A 20,571-nucleotide genomic window follows, 5' to 3' on the forward strand; every position below is an offset into this window, starting at 1 on the left:
CATTATTTGCCCTATTATCTGGCTCCAGCTGGAAGGAGGGGAGACGCGGAGCCGGCTTTGGACACCTAATGCCGTGGGGAGTTGCTGTGGAGGAGGAGGGGCTGGGCGAGGGCGAAGCCACCCATTCTGCTTCCCGTGCGGCTCCTCCCTGGACGAGGCTGGGACGTCTGCGTGCCCGCCGAGGGTCCCTCGCCCCCTTTTGTCTCCCTTAGTCTCGGATCAGTCGCGTGGTGGCCGAGGCTGTGAACCACCTCTGTTTCCCGGGGGCCGGGGGTTAGCGGGTGAGGCAGCCGCCGGTGTCAGTGAGTGCAGTTTTGGTGGCGAGGCCTCCTTCCACCCCCACCCCCCTTGGGCTTCGAGCCCGAGTGAGGCAGGGGTCTGCTGCTTTTTTCCCTCAGAAATAAAGATTTGTCTTGGAGCTCGGATTTCAGCCTCTGGAGGCCCGCTTGCTAAACAGTTCTGTAAGTTAATGCCTCATCCAAACCTTGGGGGTATACAGAGAAAGTTTTGACAGGCCAGAGGGCCTGTGGCGGGCATTTCCCGAACTGCTGTAGGTGCCCTTTTAGTGAGAGTGAGGGATGCGTGGCCTTGGGAGGCCCCTGCTTTGATCTCTAACATTCAGTTCTGGGGTTTTGCTTGTGAGGCACTTGAGCTTTCCACAGACATGGAGGTTTTCCCAGAAACTACATAGGCAGCACTTTCTCCTATTTTATTTGTCACTGGGTCTTTAGTTCTTTTTCATTGTGAGGAGAGGAAACTTCAGCCCTTCTACTGAGTCCAGCATACTTGTTTACGACACATATCCAGTGAAGGGAAACTAATGAAGAAGCTGTAAAATGTTCCTTTTTTCCCCCTTGTGGTATTAGAGTTCTGCTTGGGAATGCAGCAGAAAAGAGGGAGAGAGAGAAATGCTAAAATGGACCTGCTTAGTAGTTCTTCTTGTTCCCTTCTACATCAGCTCCTGTAAGCTGTCCAGGTTTTTCTGCCTGCAGCAAGTTTTCTGTCAAACCCCTGTGGTCTTTCTTTTAAGAAATGTGGTTCATTTCAGAGCACAAAGAGGTTAGATTGTGCTGCTGAACTTCATTGAAAAAACGCTGCTAAGTGAATGGTTCCATTAAGTTCCCTTAGCTTTTTTTGAGCAACACTGCGCTCTTCAGAGGGAGGGCACTCTGGGCCTGTCTTGGGGTGTGACAGCTTTAAAAACCAGCAGAATTAAAACAAAAATAGGTGAAGAAATCTCAGTACCTCACTGTATCATATTGCTGATGGCCTCCAGCTGAAAGGAAGTTGGATTCCTAGCAAATGAAACTAGTAAAGGAGAGGCAAGTAGGGCTTGTTGGAGGGGAGGCCTCCTTTCAGCCCTTTTAGCTTTCTCTCACTTTGGCCGACCTCTGAAGGACTTTGATCAGGTGTATTGGAATTTGATCCTCTCCAGACACAGATCTCTTGAGGGGAAGAATGAGTCAAAATGGTTGGCCAAAGTAAATTAACTTGAGCTGTATGAGGTCGTTGTGCCGTCTGTTCTATAATAGGTGCAGAATTTCTCTTCCCCTCTGCACCATTCTCACTGGGAAGTTGGTGAATTAGCATCCGGGCCTTTGTTACTTTGCTGTATGGAATTCCTGCGTTTTCCAGACTTGGAAATCCCCTTTCTGCCTTAGGAGGAGAACTGTTTGCCTAAGCTGGAATCAATAGTGTGACCAGGGGAGGTAGTTTGTGAGGATAAAGCCAGGAATTCATTTTGGGGAGACTTGGAGGAATTGATATCGATGGTGATGGTGTTCTAGATTCTCATTGGTTGGCCACCAAATTACCTAGATCTCTCTCTCTCTCTCTCTCTCTCTCTCTCTCTCTCTCTCTCTCTCTCTCTCTCTCTCTGCTGTTATTATTTGTAGTTACTTCATTCTACAAATGAAATAGGATTTTTGTGTTCAGAAGGAAAGCTAAAGTTTTTAGCTGCATAAACTGCCCTGAGGGGCAAAGGTGAGGAAGGAAGTGATCATTTGCAGTGCGAAGATACTGGAACAGTAGGTATTGCAGCTGTGTTAGGAATGGTTGTCAAGCATGGATTTTCCAGACTTGTGCCTGGCAACTATTTCCGTGTGTGTAGGTAGTGAGCAGTGTTTTGGCAGGATTAGGTGATTCAGCACGGGCATAAACACTCTCTTATTTCCTAAATATCCCAAAGGCTCTTTCAGAGCCTGACCAGCGAGCAAGAAGAGGTACTAAGTAATAACTCTGGATCCTAACATTTCAGAGTGGGTAACAATCAACAGACCCAGGGTATGTTCTTCATTCTTCCAATCCTCCAACAAACAATTATTAAACATTTGTTAGAGGTAACACAATGTTAGACTCTGGAGATGCCAGACTTATGCATGAGATCTCTCGTTCCTGCCCTTGGTTATTCACATCTGGCAAGGGAAATGTATATGCAAGCCAGTAATTATGATCCTGTGGTAAGTACATGAACAGGAATATATAAAGTACTGTGGAAGCAAAAGGAGGGATGAGTATCTCTACTTGGGGTTCTTTGGGACGTTTGACAAGGAAGGTGACACTTGAATGAGCCGTTAGCCATGAATGGGACTTAGTCAGATGGAGGAGGGTGGAGTGGGGAGAAGGCAGAGGGCATAAATAGCATGTGCAAAGGCTTGAACTATGAAAGTGAATTGAGGGATTGAGGAATGAGAGTAGCTGGTTGTGACCAAACAGCTGGAATTTTGTGGGAGCAGATAATACTGTAAAGGACCCAGAGTCCAGCTTGTAAAGGTCCTTTAATGGCTTTATTCCATGGGCAGTGGGGGAGTTAGTCATTGAAAGTTGAAAAAAAGCAACAATTTTAGTACACCAATTTTATTAATTCGTAATAGAGAACATACTTGTCCTGTGATTGGAATACTTACGTTGCTGTCTGGGCCCTCTTTCCCTTGCACCAGAGTGCTTATGAAGCTAGTAATCAGATGGTTGCTTGCTAAACATGGAAACAAAGAGAAGAGAGGTGTATCGTTTTGAGAAATACTTCATCCAGGTGATGTTATAGGCCAGTCATACAATTTTCCTCTCTGTAGACTGAGGTCCTTATGGGCACCAAAGGAAACTAAGAAAGAATAGTCAGAGAGGTAGGACCAGGATCTAATTCTTTTCCTCAGATAGAGACAAATAATACTGATATGGGCATACTTTTAGGTATTAGTGAGGAGGGTTAAAAACAAACACAATCTGCATTTGTGATAGTTGATGAAGCAAAAACAGTAATACATAAGTTGGTTCAGGCGGAATTAGACTTTGTTTTCACAAAGCCCTCAAGACTTAGTGTCTTTACAGGCCAGGCTGGACTAGGAATAAAAGAGAATATTCACTTCAATATTGGTGACATGGAGTATCTGGTACTTAAAAGTTTAAGAGTTCTCACTAGGTGCCAAAGCTTATATGAAGCTAGTTAGGACAGATTTTTAGTTAGGACTGGTGTCACAGAAAATAACTTAAAAAACTTAACTGCACAGAGAGTTAAGAGTGAAGGGTCTGCATATTATTTAACATAACAAAACTAGCAAGGCAGCATGATAGTAGAAAACAAGGCTTTAAATTTCTTTAGTCTTGTGCTCCAGTTCTACCTCTGCCACTTCTGTGTGACCTTGGAAAAGGCTTAATCTCTAATCTTTGGATTTCTCATCTGTTAAAATAAGGAAGCTAATACTACCTCCTTGGAATTCATGAGAATGTAAATGAACTATGGACACTGTGAAGCCATAATGTTTAGAAAAACCTTCACATATATAACACATTGTATTTTACAAAGCGATTTCATATTTATTATCTTACTTGATCTTTATAATATCCTGTAAGGAACGTATTATCCTCATGGGTAAATTTAGGCATAGAGACTTAAATTATTTTCCAAGAGCCAGGATCTAGACTTCTAAATGAAGGTTTCACACTGTGTCACACAGAAGGAAGTTTTAAAATCAGAGCAGTGACTAGGCTTGAGATAATTGTGAAAATGCTTTAATTGTTAGTATCGTTTGTTAATATCATTATTGCTACCAGTTTTTAGCCTCTGAACTACAGTCACATACCTCATTTAGCCTCTATTTCCAAGTCTCTGAACTGTTGAGAATTTCTTTTTTATTATGGTAGAGGTTTCATGCTATATGAATCACTTTGAAATTTTTATACAAAAGCAATGTAGTACAAGGTGATAAAGTTTTGTTAACATATTGGTTGAAAAATATAGACTGAGGATTTGGTTATGTTTACCTAAGTGACACTCTGAAATGATCTCTTGGTTAAATATAGACTCAATTTATAAGTTCCTTTTTAGAACACAGCCCTTGGATTGGAGTTGATAGCTTCTAGACAGAACAATAGAGTAATTTCTCCTTCTGGACATGGACACTATTAATTCAGAAAGTGAGTCAAGTCCGTCTGCTGGGAAATCACAGGCTTTGGCCACATTGATGCTGTTGAAATCATAAAATGTGTGCATGTGCTGACAGTGCTTGTGGGAGCTACTGCTTTTGTCTTGGGCTTGCTTAGCAAGTAACAATACACGCCAGGGAAATGCATCAGCTGAGGCCTTATTACATTGTACTTATAAGTGCCAGTTTCAGGTTTTAGAAATCACAGTAGAAAGAACACTTCAGAATGTATATATGGGAACAGAAACATCACAAGATCAAAAGTCACAAGTAGACAATTATGGGCTGCAAAGTGAGTTTGTAGTGTTTTCTCAATGGTCTGGCAAACACCCAGGCCCTCTTTTACTAGATAAGGTTGCCCTTTAGCTTCCGGTAATTATATGTTGAACCATGTTGGGACTAGGTTGTAGGGTATGGAAAAGCTCCACGCTTTTGCTCTTCATGGTTTTGATTGGAGTTTAAACCTCTGTTGTCTTGCTTCTTTCTACCAGGGGCATTACAAATTTCCTGGCCTTTCAGGCTTCTTGGCTTTGCTTGAAGAACTTAAGAATGTTTATTTCAACTTTTTCTGTTACTTCTAATGAAATACTGTTTTTCCTTCCAGAGTGTTTTAATTCCTGGACTAGATTATAATGAGTCTCTGATTCTTTGCCTCCAGCTTTCAGGGCCTTCCATAATTTGACTTGCTCTGCGTACTTAACTGCATATCAACTGTTATTGTCCAACGGTTCTCTGCTCCATATGTGCAGGTCTCAGTAATTCTTCCTCCAGGTCCTCTGAACTGCGTCTGTGCTTTTTGTTTTGTCTGCCTGGAATGGCCTCTCTCTTTCTCTGATCGTCCAAATCTTCTTTCTTTCTTCTTTTTTTAAAAATTAAAGTGAAGCATGTGTCCTTCTTGCAGCTTTTTCCTGTCACTCTCCTGGACATTGATCTCTTATAATGTCTACTTCACTGATCTCTTATAATATCTACCTCACAATTAGTTTCTTAACTGTGTACTGTTTTGTGTTATTCTTGCATTGCCTCATGTCTGTTAGAATTGTTTCCCTAATGAGGTTTTATGCTGTTGTAACATAGAGGCTTTTTATACTTCTTTTGTAAGTGGTTGATTGACAGGGAATTCCTCTCAAGAGAAGGGGCAATCATATCAGTACTTTCAAATCATAGTTTTAAACAATGTCCTTTTCATATTATAAAAGTAACATGTTTAATATAGAAAATTGTAAAAAATATAGGAAACTATATAGAGCTTTAGATAATATGCCTGCCTTAGTTGTCTATATGTAGGGGGAGGGCGGAGAGGCCAGCTGACCAACGGGTAGATATGCTCTGCCTGAAGGGAATGCAGCTCTCAAGGATGGACCTTTTTTGACCAGTCTGGGATGTGATACCCTCAGCTTGCTGTGGCTCCATAAATTTGTGTTACCGTGTAAGTTTGCTCTCACTGGGCACACACATTTATTTTTCTTTCTCTGTCCAAATTTCTTTCTTCTGTGTGACCACGTGTCAGTCATGAGAGATGTGCCAGTTATCAGGGATGATTTGGGTCGTTGCCTAGGACAAGTTAATTGGTCAGTCAGCATTTTTATTTTGGGCAAGGGCTTTGCCAGCTGTACTGCTGGATTCCCTCTTATTGGAGAAAATTTTTATCGTGATTCTTGTTCAGAAGGGTAAACTCAATTGCTTTGTGTTGATGAAAAGAATGAGCTTGCCTGAAGTGTCTTGGAGTTCAGATGGCTTCAACCCAGAGGAGCATGTTGAACTGAAACATATAGACAGGGATTTTTTTTTTTTTTTTTTGGCTGTGCTTTCAGTCAACAACAATGAATAAGCTCACTTGTACACTGCATTCTTCTAGAATCTATAAGCAGATACTGTCTTGGGGAAAGTGATAGTGGGGAGATTGCAGTGGGGAGGAGAGAGACACTTAGGAGCATTGAAAGAATATTAGATTGAGGTAGAAGGAGAGAAGGTCCTGAATGTTAGTATGAGGAACCTGAAGTTTATGCAATGGACAGGATTTTTACTTCAGGAGGCCACTGTTGTAATTGAGTCATGGGGTTAGATTAAGAGATGTAGAGGAGAGGAGTATCTTTGAGAGACATTCTGGGCAGGTACAGGGACTTAAGATACTTTACATACTATCATTACAAACTCTTTTCTATAAGATTTTGCCTTGAAAAAAATAATTAATTACCCTGTGTCAGGGCTATTCCAAAACAAAATTCTCTTTTTTTCTTGTGTAAAATCTTCTTTTAAATGGCAGAGGTATCCAGCAGGTAGGTAGTTATATAGAATCTGTGCTCTAGAGAGTCATAGGTGAGGCAGTCATCAGCTTATGGAATCAAAGCCCAGGAGAGGACATGGAGATTGCTTAGGGAGTGTGTGTACAGTGAGAAGAGGTTTGAGACAACCTTCATTATTCATTATTAACGTGTTAGAGAGGGCTGTGCTTTTGAACCTATGACTTAAGGTTGTGTTTCTAAGTCTTTATATCTGATTTAAATCAGCAATGCCTAGTGCCTCAGAACACCTGTTCTACCCATTCTCTGGATATCCTTCATTGTATGCTTTCAGTAATACCTATCAAGAATTGCATAAGAAGTCATCTTAAGTCTTTTCTAAAATCTTCAGTTGTATCTGGAACTGCTAACCTCCCAGGGTGTCAGGGGGCTTGTTTGGTGGATCCATTCATTCACTGAATTAATAAACATTTATTGAACATCTACTCTGAACCAGGCAGTAGGCGAAGTGCTGAGGAAACACAGGTATTGTCCTTGTAGCTCTCTGATCTTACCATTCAGTGGGGAGGACATATTGGTGACCTGACAGTCACTACCTGCTGCAGGGAGTGCTGTCCCATAGGTGAATGCTGGTGCTGTGGTAGGGAAGGGTGGTGCTCACTAAGCCAGCGCAGGAAAGGGCATCAGGGAAGGCATCTGAGAGGAAGTGACTGAGCTGTCACCTAGAGGACTTGGGACTCTGGGCCGAAAGTTCCGGGCATTCTGGGCACATGAACAAAAGTAAGGGGATGAGAGGGCTTGAGAAGAGGAAATATGAGATAGTAAGCTTGGAATGGAGGATGTGAGGGAAGGAGAAATGAGATGAGGTAGGAAAAGTGGGGAGGGTTAAAATGTTGACTGGCTTTGTATATCCTACTCTGTAGAGTTTGGACTTTATCCTCCAGGCTTTTGGGAGTTGTTGAGGGATGTCAGGCAAGGGAGACTGATTGGATTTACTAGAAATAATTTTCCTCTGCAGCAGTGTGAAGGTGGATTGGAGAGGGGTGAGACTAATGACAGACCAGTTAGGAGGCAATTACAGTAATTTTGGAAGGGGGTGTCTAGAGTTTAAACGAAGGTTGTAGAAGCAGTAATGTAGCAAAGTGGGCAAACCAAGAAATGTTAAGGGGTAAAATCCATGTGTTTTGATGACTAAGTGGATGTGATGTATGAATGGAGAGGGAAGAAACTAGGATGGCTTGCAGGTTTCTGGCTTGGGTTTCTATGTGGGTCGGTGGTGTCATTCAGTAAAATGAGTGTAAGAGGAGGAAAGATTGTTTGCAGGGATGTGGTGGCAGTGGGGGCAGGGGAAGACACCGAGTTTGGGTTTGGTTGTGTTGAGGTCGAGGTTTCTGTCAGGCAGGTAGGTGGTTGTACAGAGTGTGTGTTCCGGAGAGCTTTAGGTGAGGCAGTCATCAGCTTATGAATCAAAGCCACAGGAGAGGACATGGAGACTGCTTAGGAAGTGTGTGTACAGTGAGAAGAGGTTTACAACAAAAACTCTGGAGAATTTCAAGGGGAAGGTGGTTTTGGGGACAGAGGAAGAGGGTTCCTCTGAAGGAAATTGTCCGTAGAGAGTGAGTAGCCAGAGATGTAGGAGGAAGAGAAGTGAGCTCAAGAAGGATGGTGTGTCATACAGTGTCAGCTTGTGCAGAGGTCAAGCAAGATAAGGACTTCAGGCTCAACATAAAAGTCACCTTTACTAGAGCATTTTTAGTGGAGTTGTGGGAAGCGTGCTTCAGGAAACATTGTGTTGGGAAGTGAATGAGAATTGCAGAATCAGAATCAGTGAACTTTTGACACCTGGACTTTGAAGGCACAGAGAGGAGCAAGACATTATATAGATGGGATGTAGGGTGGAGGGAGTTTTGTTTGCTTTTTGTAATATGGCAGAGATGTTTTAAGACTGTTTAATTGCTGCTTGGGAAGAGTAGAGAAGGAGATAAAATTCAAAGAAGGGATAGAATAACCGACAGGGGCATGGGATCCAGAGTCAAAAGAGGAATGCATCTGATGAGAAAGATAAGAGGGAAGAAAGCAAGAGTGCTGGTGGTTAAGTTGGTTGAGTAGAGGTGTAGGTTTTTGGGACACTTTCCCCTGATGCCTCTTATTCTCTCTGTGCGGTAGGAGGTGAAGTTGCTGAGAGTTGGGGAGGGAAAGAAAGGTGTGTACGTGTGTGTGCGTGTGTGTGTGTGTGTGTGTGTTGTGTGCACCCGCACGTGCTTGCATGTATGCACATTGCTTTTTCTCTAGCCCTAGAAACACTGAAGCACCTGGACATACATACTGCGAAGGCAGGTGGGTGGATTGATCCAGGATCAGAGTTTTCCACTGCAGGTTTGATGGAAGAGTAAGGGATCCTTCTAAGAAATATAACATCTACTTGCCTGCCAATTGTTTGTATTGTTCTCTGGCTGTCTTGTGTTTTGTTTCTCCAACAAAACTGTAAGCTTCTTTGGGACAGGAACCTAACTCTGCATTCCTTTATGGCATTTCGTAAAGTGCAGGCAGATATTGATTGTTATGTGTTGACTTATTCTGACTTTTGTGTGGAGGGCACCTTGATTCTTGACGTAGAGACTCTTTTCTCACCTGTGGTTTTTAATCCTCATCTCACTATCATATGGGGAATGCAAGGATTCATTGATTTGACAGTGAACTCCAGGCTTAGCTTTGCTTACTCTCCCTGTGGGAGTTGTGCTTAGAAACATTTGTGCTTTCCATGAAGACTGAGGCATCTGTATTCTCTTTTCTATTTGGAACAGGCTTATGGAGGAGACTTGGTTCTTTGCAAGACTAGACAGAGTGGCTATTGTGGAAGATGCAGCCTCCTCGTTTATTTTGGCAGTGGGGTAGCGAATGTGATGTATTTGTTCTCGTGACTCAGAACCCTCCCTGCCTTACCATAACAGGTTTAATATAGTCACTACCTTTCAGATGATACTGTCCCTCAGAGTTTATCTGACCTTTATATCTAAAAACAGTATTAGTGTCCCTTACCTTTGTCCTCTACTTGCTTGTTTTTTTTTTTTTCTGCCTTGTGTAGTGTAGAGGGTATTTTCTAATGTATTAGGTCCAGTTCAGAATTGACTTAGGGCTTATCCCTTTTGGCATACCCTGCGTCTTTGGGGTGTTAACTGGCATGTTCCTCACAGAGTGGCTTGTTTTCTGCTTGTAAATTTGGACTCTGCATTGGATAAACTTGACATGAGTCATTCTAGGGAGTGAAAGTTGTGCCTCCATTAATTTGGAGAATCTTTGATCTTATTTGGTCCCTGGTTTGGCTTATCAGTTACAGTTTCTCTCCACTTCCTGCAGGAGGTGTGTGTACACACTGGTGTGCCCCTTGCCTCCGGTTTCACATACTGCAGTGGACCATCTACTCCTGAGGATACCGCTTTGTGTCTTTCTCCAGAACCATCAGCAAAAATGCCTCTATCAAAAGCCTCTTTTTAATGTAGTATAGTATCTAACACTGCAGAAACAGAGTCATAAACCCTCTGTCCTCTGGCAGTTTACAGTATATAAGAGACATTACAGATGACAAAAGACAATAAAGAATGTGTAAGCAGTTCTTGAACTGCTTGAACAAATAGTGGGTGGCCACTCCTCGTTTAGCTATCATTTTCACAGTGAAGATATTCTAAAAAGAGACGTAGTTGAGAGGGCAAGGGGACTCAGATGAGACCACCTTCTGTTCTAACTTGGATGGCAGGGGAGCTGCCATCTATGGCCCTTTGGTGCCAGGCAGTTTGTCTCCATTGTCTTTTCTAGTCATGCAGGACCTTACTGCCATGTTATCTTTCCATACAGCCAGGACAGGATCCTAATAGGGCACTCCTTCTCCAGTGACCTGTGGCAGAATTGGTAGGCTCCGGTTTCTAGCAGGAACACCTGGAAGACTTGGTTCCTCTGGTACAATTATCTTTGCAATATGAGGAAATTCATCACAGACCTGCTGCAAACACTCGTGTGCTTACAAACACCACAAATGAATCATGCGCCATGGAGTTGGGGTTGGGTTGGAAAGAAGCTGGTCTGGCCTGGTCTGGGGTACCTCTAGTGGGTAAGAATGTAGGACCCATCCCAGCCTCTGTTATTTAGTTACCCAGATGGAAACAGGGACAAGACTAGTTTAGTTGGGATGTCTCACATATCTCAGAGGACTGGTCCATTGTTTTTATTGTTATTGTTAATTAGTATAATAATGCTAATGCTCATGTAATACCACCTTTATTAGGAAGAATGGGGATCAGTCAGGGGCTGGAGTTTCACTGCATCCTCACTGTGGGAGAGAAAGGTAGAGGGAGCGTTAAGAGTCTCATCTCTCAGGCCACCTCTCTGATCATCTTGTGGGTGGCTCCTGGGGAGGGGTGAGGCAGTGGAGGTCCTGGCATGAGTATGTCCTTGAGGAGGGATAAGAGGCAGTATCCGACTGGCTGTAGCATAGGTGGTATGTTAATAAGAAGATGGTTGCGGGGGCATTACTAAGGGAGCTAATAAAGGTAGGAAATAATATCTGTTGCTGTCATTAGCTGCTTCCCTTTGCCTTTGCCTGCATATGTTGTCTAAGAGCAGAACTGGAATCCCTGCACCCTTTTTCTCCTCCTCCTCGTTTTCTTGATTACATCTCATTTTATGACTTGTAAAGATGTATAGTACTTTCAATACATAGGTTTGTGATGCTAATGGAAAGTTAAATAATAGAAGTTCCAGAGATTGGAAAGTTAAATGGTGATTTGATTATGGTTTTTAAGTATAACAAGTGGGTTTTTTTTTATTTTTTGCAGTTTACCACCAAAACTGCATGGTAGCATTTCTTGTTATGTTTTTTTGTTACTTTTTATGTACATTTGTTTGAACTTGCCAGCCTAACTGTGCCCTTGTTGAAGGTGTGGGTTGTGTTGAATGCGATGCATTTGACATACTTCATGAATTGAAACACTTTGTAAATGGTGATGATTATTATATTTCTTTGTATTTCTGGCAACTTCAAGCACCTTTCCCCATGGGTTTGTCCATGTAATTGTCTCACAGACATCTCAGACTTGCTGTGTCCAGAATGGGTGTCGTCATTACCCTCCCTATTGCCATACCTGCTTCTCCTCCTGTGTCCCCCATCTCAGTGAATGGCTTCCCCATCTATCTAGTTGCCCAGACCAGAAACCTGGGCTTCATGCACGTTTCTTCCCTTTCCCTCTTCCTGCCCAGGCACCAGTCTTACATCAAGTCCTGTTGATTGCATCTCCTATATCTCTCTCCATCTGTCCTCTCCTCCAGCCCCATTGCTAATACTTAAGGTCAGGGCCTTATTACTGTCGTGATTGCTCTTAACTGCTCTGACTTCACTTTTTCTTCCCCATCAGCCGTTCTTTGACACTCCTACCAGAAGAAAAACCTTCAGAAGTGCAAAACAAATCATGTCCGGGGGTGTAAGAGAAGATAGATGTGGGGCATTATTGAGGGAGCTAATAAAGGCAGAAAATATTTGTTGCTGTCATTAGCTGCTTCCCCTTGCCTTTGCCTACGTATGTTGTCCTAAGAGCAGAGCTGAAATCCCTGGATTCTTTTTTTCTTCCTCCTCCTCCTTTTCTTGGTTTCATCTCATTTTTCGATTCATAAAGTTGTATATGTGCTTCTTGAAACCTCTCAATGGTTCCCACTGCCAGTGTGCAATAAAGAGCAAGCATGCAACAAAAAGTCTTAATTCCCACCTCATTTTCCTTGTATTACTTACTTTGTCGGAAGGAAGCTGTGTTCAGCTTCCATCGTGCTAGGCTGGAGAATGTCTGTGCCATGTTGTTCCCGTGGCCTGGAACTCTTTTCACCCTTTGACCTCAACCTGCCAGCAAATTCCAGTTTACCTTTAACACAATTCAGACATTGTTACTTTTGGGAAGCATTTCCTTACCTTCTCCTCCCACTTGGTTAATTTGTTTCCTCCATGCTACCTTAGTAGGTTGTATATTCTTCTGTTACACATATCCCAGAGGATTGTAGTTTGGTTGTTTGTATGGTTATCTCCTCTACACACCTTAAGCTCTGTTCCCAAGCCTTAGAACAGTGCCCAGCTATATGGGTGCTAGAGAAATGTTTGGTGAATGAAGGCTTTGCACACAGCTTTATTATAAATGTTGTTTACTGCATGAAATCAGCCTAAGTAATAAATAAAAAGCTATAGCATTAGATAATGGTAGAAAAAAATCCCAGTGATCTTAAGGGAAAAAATATTAGATTGTGGGGATGGTATGTCATTTTTGCTCTTGAAGAATTTCAAGAAGAAAATGGAGTACTCTCATAGATGGTTTAACTGTTCATTTGCTAGAGACAGGAAACTGAATCAAACTGTTCTTCTGAGGATCTTTTTAGACCTCTGACTCTCCAGTTTGAATATGTGGCTAGCTTTCTTCTAGGATTCAGTATTAGGTGCTTCAGATAGAGAATTATAATGTTCTGAATTTAGTAAAGTCCTCTTATATGATTTCCTCATTCCCATCTTATATAATTTTAGAACTCTGTAAACCCCTAGCCTCTATTCTCAAGCTCACTTTCCCATTTTGAATATTGTATTTTACTTTACCTTCTAGTTCCTGGGACCTGGAACTCCTTGTTACCATCTAACATATTTACTTACTTTGTTTAATATCTTATTCTTCCTCCCTACTAGATAATAGAGATTTTTACTTATTAACTCTTGTATCCCTAGCACCCAGAATAGTGTCTAAGAGTATAGTAGGTGCTCAGTAACATTGGTTGAGTGAATGAACTGGAAATGATTAGTTCAGCTCACTCTGTTCCTGGTAAGCAAATGAAACAAGGCATGGAAAGGTGCAATAACTTGCTCAAGGTCAGATAACTAGTTAATTCTAAAGCCAGGTCTCCTCATTGGGTGAGTGGTGTTTTTTTTTTTTTTTAATGGAACCATGCTTAATCACAGTTCCTTTATGTGGTTTGTTGCTGATGTGCATTATGGACTTAACTGTATATCCTCAAGTGGGGGAGGGAGGCAGGAGGAGGAAAAGTGGGGAGGTTGAGGAGGGAAGAAACTGTGTACTGAGCCCTTACCAAATGCCTGGTACTTTATCTCTTTTAATCATCGCATAACATCCTATGACAGCCTAATAACATTGGCAGATTTTACAGATAAGGAAACTGAGGCTTAAGGAACTTAAGTAACTTCCCTGAGGGTCAAAGTTAGTAAGTGACCAAAGTGGGTTTAGAACCTAGGCCTGATTAACTCCATTTAGCAATAACCCTTTTACCTTAAGATGCAGTATAATTTTTGAATTTGTGGTCTGGGTTGTTTTAAGGATTTTCAAGTCAGACTACTCTTGAAAGTAGTCTGATATGAACCACTCAAGTAGAGTTACAGAAATTGTTTATCTTAAGACAACTGCCCAGAACAGAGAGTTTGTGGTAATAGAACTTTGTAGGGCTTAAGTCAAAAAACAATCCTGTGCTGTGGGTAGTGCTATATATCCCCATTCAGTTATATCATGTATAATTCCATTTTGGACTTCCTTTTTAGCCTGGTATCCAGTACAGTTCTAGAAAGGTGATTATGTCATACTCTTGCACAGTGCAACCACTTCTGAATGTGTTTGGTAGTGCTCTTGGTTAAGCACCAAGAACACAGACAATGCCTAAAATAAAGGACAAGTAGAGCAGGAGAGGGCTGAACCCAGTTGAAGCTGGCTGTTTCCATCATAAGTAGGTAGACTGTAATTACCTGTGTTGCTCAGAGACCTGAGTGGAGAGTGGGGATGAGGTGCAATGGTCACATCCCTTATCTTTGGAGAAATGATGGGAGTAAATAACCCTTAGTTTCCAGTTTACTTCAGGAGCATTTGCTCACCATTCAGGCTCATCGGTGATATGGACTTTGAGCTGGCACTTTTTTGTCACCCCAAATCATTCAGGTATAAGGTTAACATTTTTTTTCATTAGAGAGGTCCCCTTAGATACCACAGCCAGTTATTTTGAACTCTCTGTTAGCTTCCTTTCAAGCGGCGTTGTGTAGCCTACCTTAGAAAGGAGAGTGGGGACTTTGCTGAGGGAGCCTGGGGGAAGAGAGGAGAGGAAGGAATAGTAAAAGTGGCAGAGAAACAAAGCCTTTAATTAGGAGGTGCCTCTGTCTTGGGAGTTCAGGTCCTTCTCATTAGCTGATTGCTGAGTTGGGAGTGGAGGAGGAGGAATTGTAATAGCAAGTAGAAAAGTTTGGCACTGGGGTGATCTGGGGACCAGCCGCATCTATAGCACTTGGGGAGCTTCTTAGAAATGCAGGATATTAGGTTCCACCCCAGACCTGCTGAATCAGTTTTCATTTTAGCAAGATTCCCAGGTGATTCTGTGCACATTAGAGTTTGAGAAGCTCCAAGTTAGTGATTAAGTGGTTCAGTGCACAGGGTTTTGAAGTCTGACTAGTCTGGGATTGAAACCTGGTTTGGCCATTTACTAACTGTGTGACCTGGGATAAATTATTTAACCTCTCTGTCTCAGTTTCTCATATGCTGAATAGGTGACTCTTTAACTCATAGGGTTGTTGGAGAGAGTAAATGAAATATTGGTTCATTTTGCAATTGATGGTATCTTAGATTTAATGAAATTTAATAATGTCAGAAACAAACATACCAAATACTGAAGGAGAGTAAATACTCAGTAAATGTTATTACTAATAATTAGGCAAATTTACAGCAATAAAGAGCTTTTCTCTCTTTATCTCTCAATGCGTGCTTTGTTTGCAATTTTATAAAACTATAGTCAGCATTTGTTATACTCTCTGGTGTTTTGCTTAGCAATATTTAATAATAGTAGTTGCAGGAGCAATAGTTAACAAACATAGCAATTATTAATGTGCCAGGCATTGTTTTAAATACTTTATGTGTGTATGAAATCATTCAGTCCTTAGAGCAACCATGTGAGATATGTGGTATTATCTCCTTTTTCAGATGAGGAAGCAGAGAGGTTAAGTGACTTGACTTGCCCAATATAAAACACAGCCAGCAAATTAGAGTCAAGATTTGGACTGAGGCAGTCTTGATTTTAACATCTATGCTCTCTATTTTCATGTATGGCTTTTGTCCTCAGTCAAGAGATTTGGGTTAAATACCTGATTCTGCCACCAAGTTATTTGTGACTGGTCAAAAACACTTCTTTGGACCAACTTCCTTCCTGTAAAAATGGGGGGAATTAGATTTTATGCAATCTCTTCATAGATTTATTCAATACACAGTGATTGAAATCAGAAGTTTGGTAGAAAATCATATCTAGGGAATTGGTTCAAAAGCACTTGTTCAAGCAGGTTGGTATAGGTAAGAATAAGAGGTTTGAATCTTGGCTCAGCTACTTGCTGGCTGTCTGATGTGGGGCAACTTACTTAACCTTTCTACACATTGATTTCTTCATTAGCGACAGAGAGAATAGTTCGTACCTTGCAGGTATGTTGTGAAGTTTGAATGAGATAATGTGGGTTAGCACCTCACATATGGGAGCAACCCAGCAGATACATAATACACATGGGTTTTCTTTCCTTCTTTCTGTTCATCCAGTGATTGGTTAGGAAAGCAGATATACCAAGTTTAAAAGGAGTAAGAATCTATCTTGGACCTAATGTCTTTTTTCCATAATGGTATTCTTATTGTTGAGAGATAAGAATTAGTATATGTATATAGTCGGGTCCTGTCATTTTTAAATAACCCACCGAAATAACCCACTGTTTGATTTTAAATTAAAATTTCTCTTAAAAATACATAGTTTATAATAGGATAATGCTGTTTTGTTTTGTTTTGTTTTTTTAAGTGTATTACTTTCCTGGGACAAAGAACCACAAACGGGGTGGTTTAAAAAGCAGAAATTTATTCTTCCAGTTCTGGAGGCTAGAAGACCATAGGCAAGATGTCAGCAGGGTGGGTTCCTTCTAGGGACTGAGAGGGCATCTGCTCCAGGCCCCTTTCCCAACTTCTGGTCACCTCAGGTGTCTTTGACTTCGAGGTGGTGTTCCTCTCTGTGCTTATGTGTTTGTGTCTGTGTCCAAAGGTCTTCTCTTTATAAGAACATCAGCCTTATATTGCATTAGGTTTCCACTTTAATGACCTCATCTTAACTTGATCATTTGTAAAGACCCTATTTCCAGTAAAGTCACATTCATAGGTACTGGGCATAGGACTTTAACATCTTTTGGGGGACATAGTTTGACCTGTAACAGATGGTTTAGCTACTTTCTAACCTGGAGAGAGAGCATGTATGAAATTAACCTTTGCTGGTCTCTTAAGACTTTTACTAAGGTTCTCTTGGTAGAGGGACACAGGGTGAGCCCAGGTTCATGCTTTATCTTACTAACTCTGCACTTTGGTTTTGGCAGCATTTAGGAAAGAGAGCTGAGGTGGACCTGATATGTGGCTTTGCAGGGGGTTGTCTCTCTTTTATGGACTGAATGGATTAATAAAAATAACAGCTCCCTGTCTTGCCAATGGGTTTCAGCCCCGGGCAAGTTCACTGTGGATTCAATGTGACCAAGGAAATGACAGTAGAACATTTTTGGGGTGAAAGGGTTATACCTAACTTCATTTCCATGGTGGCAGGTCAATCACTAGAATCCCATCCACTCAGAGCAAGTCTGCATGCAGCAAGCTGTTCTCTGCCTCTGGGCGTCTCTACCCACGCAGCCGTCTCAGTCTCTGTCCTTGGCACTGCCACCACTCCAGCTTCTCGGTTCTCCGGCAGCCATGCCACCGTGTCGCCCAGAGCACTGGGCGGAGCTCTTTATATAGCGTCAGTAACAATGTATTGCCCACAAGTGTGTAGTGAGCTAGCTGACCAGGGCCAGGTGAGAATTCTGGCCACAGGAACCTTCACTTTATCCACACTCCCATTAGTTGAGTTTTTACTGTGCTGGGACTTTTATACATTAAGCAGTTTTTGTACATTAGCCCATTTAATTCTCCTAAAAACCAATGAAGTAGATATTATTATCATCTCCTTTACCAAGGACAAAAGTGAGGCTTAGCCAGTGAAATAACTTGTCCAAGGTCATACCAAATAAATGGTAGAGCAGACATTCAAATCTAGCTCTGTGGGACCACAGAGCTCCAGCTCTTAACCATGATATTATACTTCATGAATAGAATTCACTTCCTTGAATAGAACTGTCTGGCCTGAGTCTCCTTTTCTCCAAAAGCTCCTGGTTCTGGAAGCATGCCGACTGAAGGGGTCAGGAAAGTGACCTTTACTTGCATTCTTGTGAGCCCTTATTGTTTGTGAGTGGGAAAGGGAGTTTGACTTAAATTGGCACTTTTTACCTGGTGGTTTAAGTCTTGCCAATACACCCTAGTCAGGTGTGGGACATTATAAATTCCTTTAAAACAAAAAATATTGTCCTAGAATGAAAAGGAAAAAACACAGGCCTACTGTGTTTATATAAACTCTATTATTATTACTACAAAACTACACATGCTCATTGTAATAAGTATAAGCAGTACAATGGAAAAAGTAAAAGTTCTCTTCTCTGGTTTGTCTTTTCTCCACTAGTTCTGCTGGTCAGGGTACCCAGTGTTCAGTTTTGTATTCTTCCAGCTTTTTGCTTGCCAGGCTTACTTTGGAATTGCCCTGTCCTCCGGTACTCCTTCATGTTGGCCACATCTCCTCTTGTCTCATAAGCCTTACTTACTTTCCATTTATTTTTGTTGCCATACATCTGGCTTACTTTTGGGCCTTCATTTGGTACTTAAGATTGGTGCCTTTGCTAGAGCCACCCTGTTTTCTATAAGGCCTTTCCCCACCTCTCCTAGTGAAATCTTATTTATCTTTGGAGCTCAGCTCAAGTCATCCCTTTGCCAGTAATCCTTTGCAAACTATACCAACCCATGATAGCTCCTTGTTTCCAAGCTCATAGCATCAACCACTCATTTGCTAGTTGACCATGTAATGCTGTATGTATATTGTCACTTGTATTTTATTATTTGTTCTTTAACTTCTTGCATATTAGTTCAGTTAGATTGTGCTCTTGGGGTTCACAGATTATGATTTATTCTTCTTTCTGTTCCTAATTTTGCCTAACACAGTACCCTGCATTTAGCAGGCACTCACCAAATATTGATGTGATTGGGGTTTTTTAGCACTTCATACCCTTTTAAATAAAGATCAGGTGCTGGGAGCCGGAAGCCTGAGGGAACACTCAACTGATGACATCATCTTGGCTGCCTGTCTCTGTAGGGTGTGCCGCTGAGAGGAGTGTGGGCAGATGAGATACTTGTGCAACAGGTTATATTTCCTCCTCTGATGAGTGGGATTCAATCTCCACATTAGGGAAAAGAGATAGTAATTGTAGGAGGAGGGCTGACAAGGGGATAGAAGGGAGGATGCTACATCATTTGACATGGGGCTATGGCTTTATTAAAAAAAAAAGTAAAAGGATGGTGTAATGCAGAGAGAAGCTTCTTGGAACTAGTAGGATGATTAGACAAACCAGATTCTCTGGATGCAAACCAGTTATTAATTGCCATTTATTTTCCTTGCAGTAAAACTGTACCACCCAGCTTCTTGCTTTCACATTAGGGTGAGTCTGGGGAAAGGATTTAGTTCAGAATTAGGAAATCCAGGAAAGATGCAGCATAGACAGAGGTTGGGCCAAGGCATGGGAATATTCCTTTCTCTCATTTGTGTGGCTAGCCCTAGACCTTGGAGGTTGCCATGATCTCCTTGCGTTTGCTAGGAGGGGTTGCTATTGTAGTGGTATAAAATATCACTTCTTTCTACCCTTAGTGCTTCCTTTTGCCCCATCTTGCTTTCCTCCTTCACTGATTCCCTCCTAGCCTATACAGTAGGTTGGTCAGCACTTCCACCTGTGAGGCCCAGCTGTTAGCTGCCCAGACCCTGAATGTAATCTGTCTTTTTATCATCCAATCCTCTGCCTTCCCAAATGGTAGGAAGGTAGATAAAAGGAAATGGAGTTTTAAGTCTTCTGTGGCATAGAGGGCAGGATGTTTTGATTGCTTGATTTAGAGGCCTTAGGGTCTCCAAATATGAAGATCTGTTCTTTTTTGATAAAAGGCCTCATTTCATTCCTCACTCTTTTGCTCTGAGTAGATGTGGTCCCAGGGATGATCTTGTGTTGGGAGATTTGTGCCTGGCCTCGACGGGGAAAAGATCCCTCTTGGACTTAATTTTTTTTCCATTAGTGAAGATGTTATCAGAAGATGAGAATTAATGGTGCTTTGGACAGAATGTAAGTATAGTCAAGACCCTAATACACTTACAATGATTGGGCTTTTGGTTTTTAAAAAATTCTTTTAAAGTACATTTTTAAGGCTAGCTGTCTCCCTACTTTTCGTGGAAGGATTTGGCTGCAGATTCATCTGGAGGGAACAGCAATACTAAATGACTTTTTGTAGATCACTAAACATTGTGACATTACTGAGACTGCCTTGGTAGGGAGAGTTTTGGTCCATGGGAATAACGTGGGTTTTGGTATCTACTTCTTTCTTTCCCTTCAGATAAATCCTCCTACGTGTCCTATTCTCTGGCTCTGAGAGGAATGGATGGTGGGGAAAAGTTAGTACACTCACTTCATTGTTCAGGTCTTTTCCTGGGTGTGGTTCTACAGAGCTCCCTCCAAGAGCTGACTCAAGAGTTCACTTCATTGTGGTAGTGTTCTTGTTTTTACATGTTGTACCAGTTTACAGCCTTGGTATTTTGGGCAGCATCATTTGGAAGTGTTATATTGGGAATGAGGAAAGTAAAATCTTTTCAGAGGTTCCTTGAGAGAAAGGTTCCTTTCACTGGGCAAACCAAGTCTCCTTAGATGTTATGGCTTGAAACTAAAGAATTATAAGCATATACTCTTCCTATTTGATCTCACTGATCCCTCTGGA

The 20,571-nt window shown here is 41.7% G+C and overlaps 1 protein-coding gene across 20 annotated transcripts in view; it reads left to right on the forward strand.

The window, feature by feature from the left end:
• MACF1 (microtubule actin crosslinking factor 1) overlaps nt 1-20,571 on the forward strand; it is a 319,261-nt gene that overhangs the window by 14,269 nt on the left and 284,421 nt on the right. The window lies entirely within an intron of this gene.

Source organism: Manis pentadactyla, chromosome 4 (assembly GCF_030020395.1).
Source record: "Manis pentadactyla isolate mManPen7 chromosome 4, mManPen7.hap1, whole genome shotgun sequence".
Lineage (NCBI taxonomy): Eukaryota > Metazoa > Chordata > Mammalia > Pholidota > Manidae > Manis > Manis pentadactyla.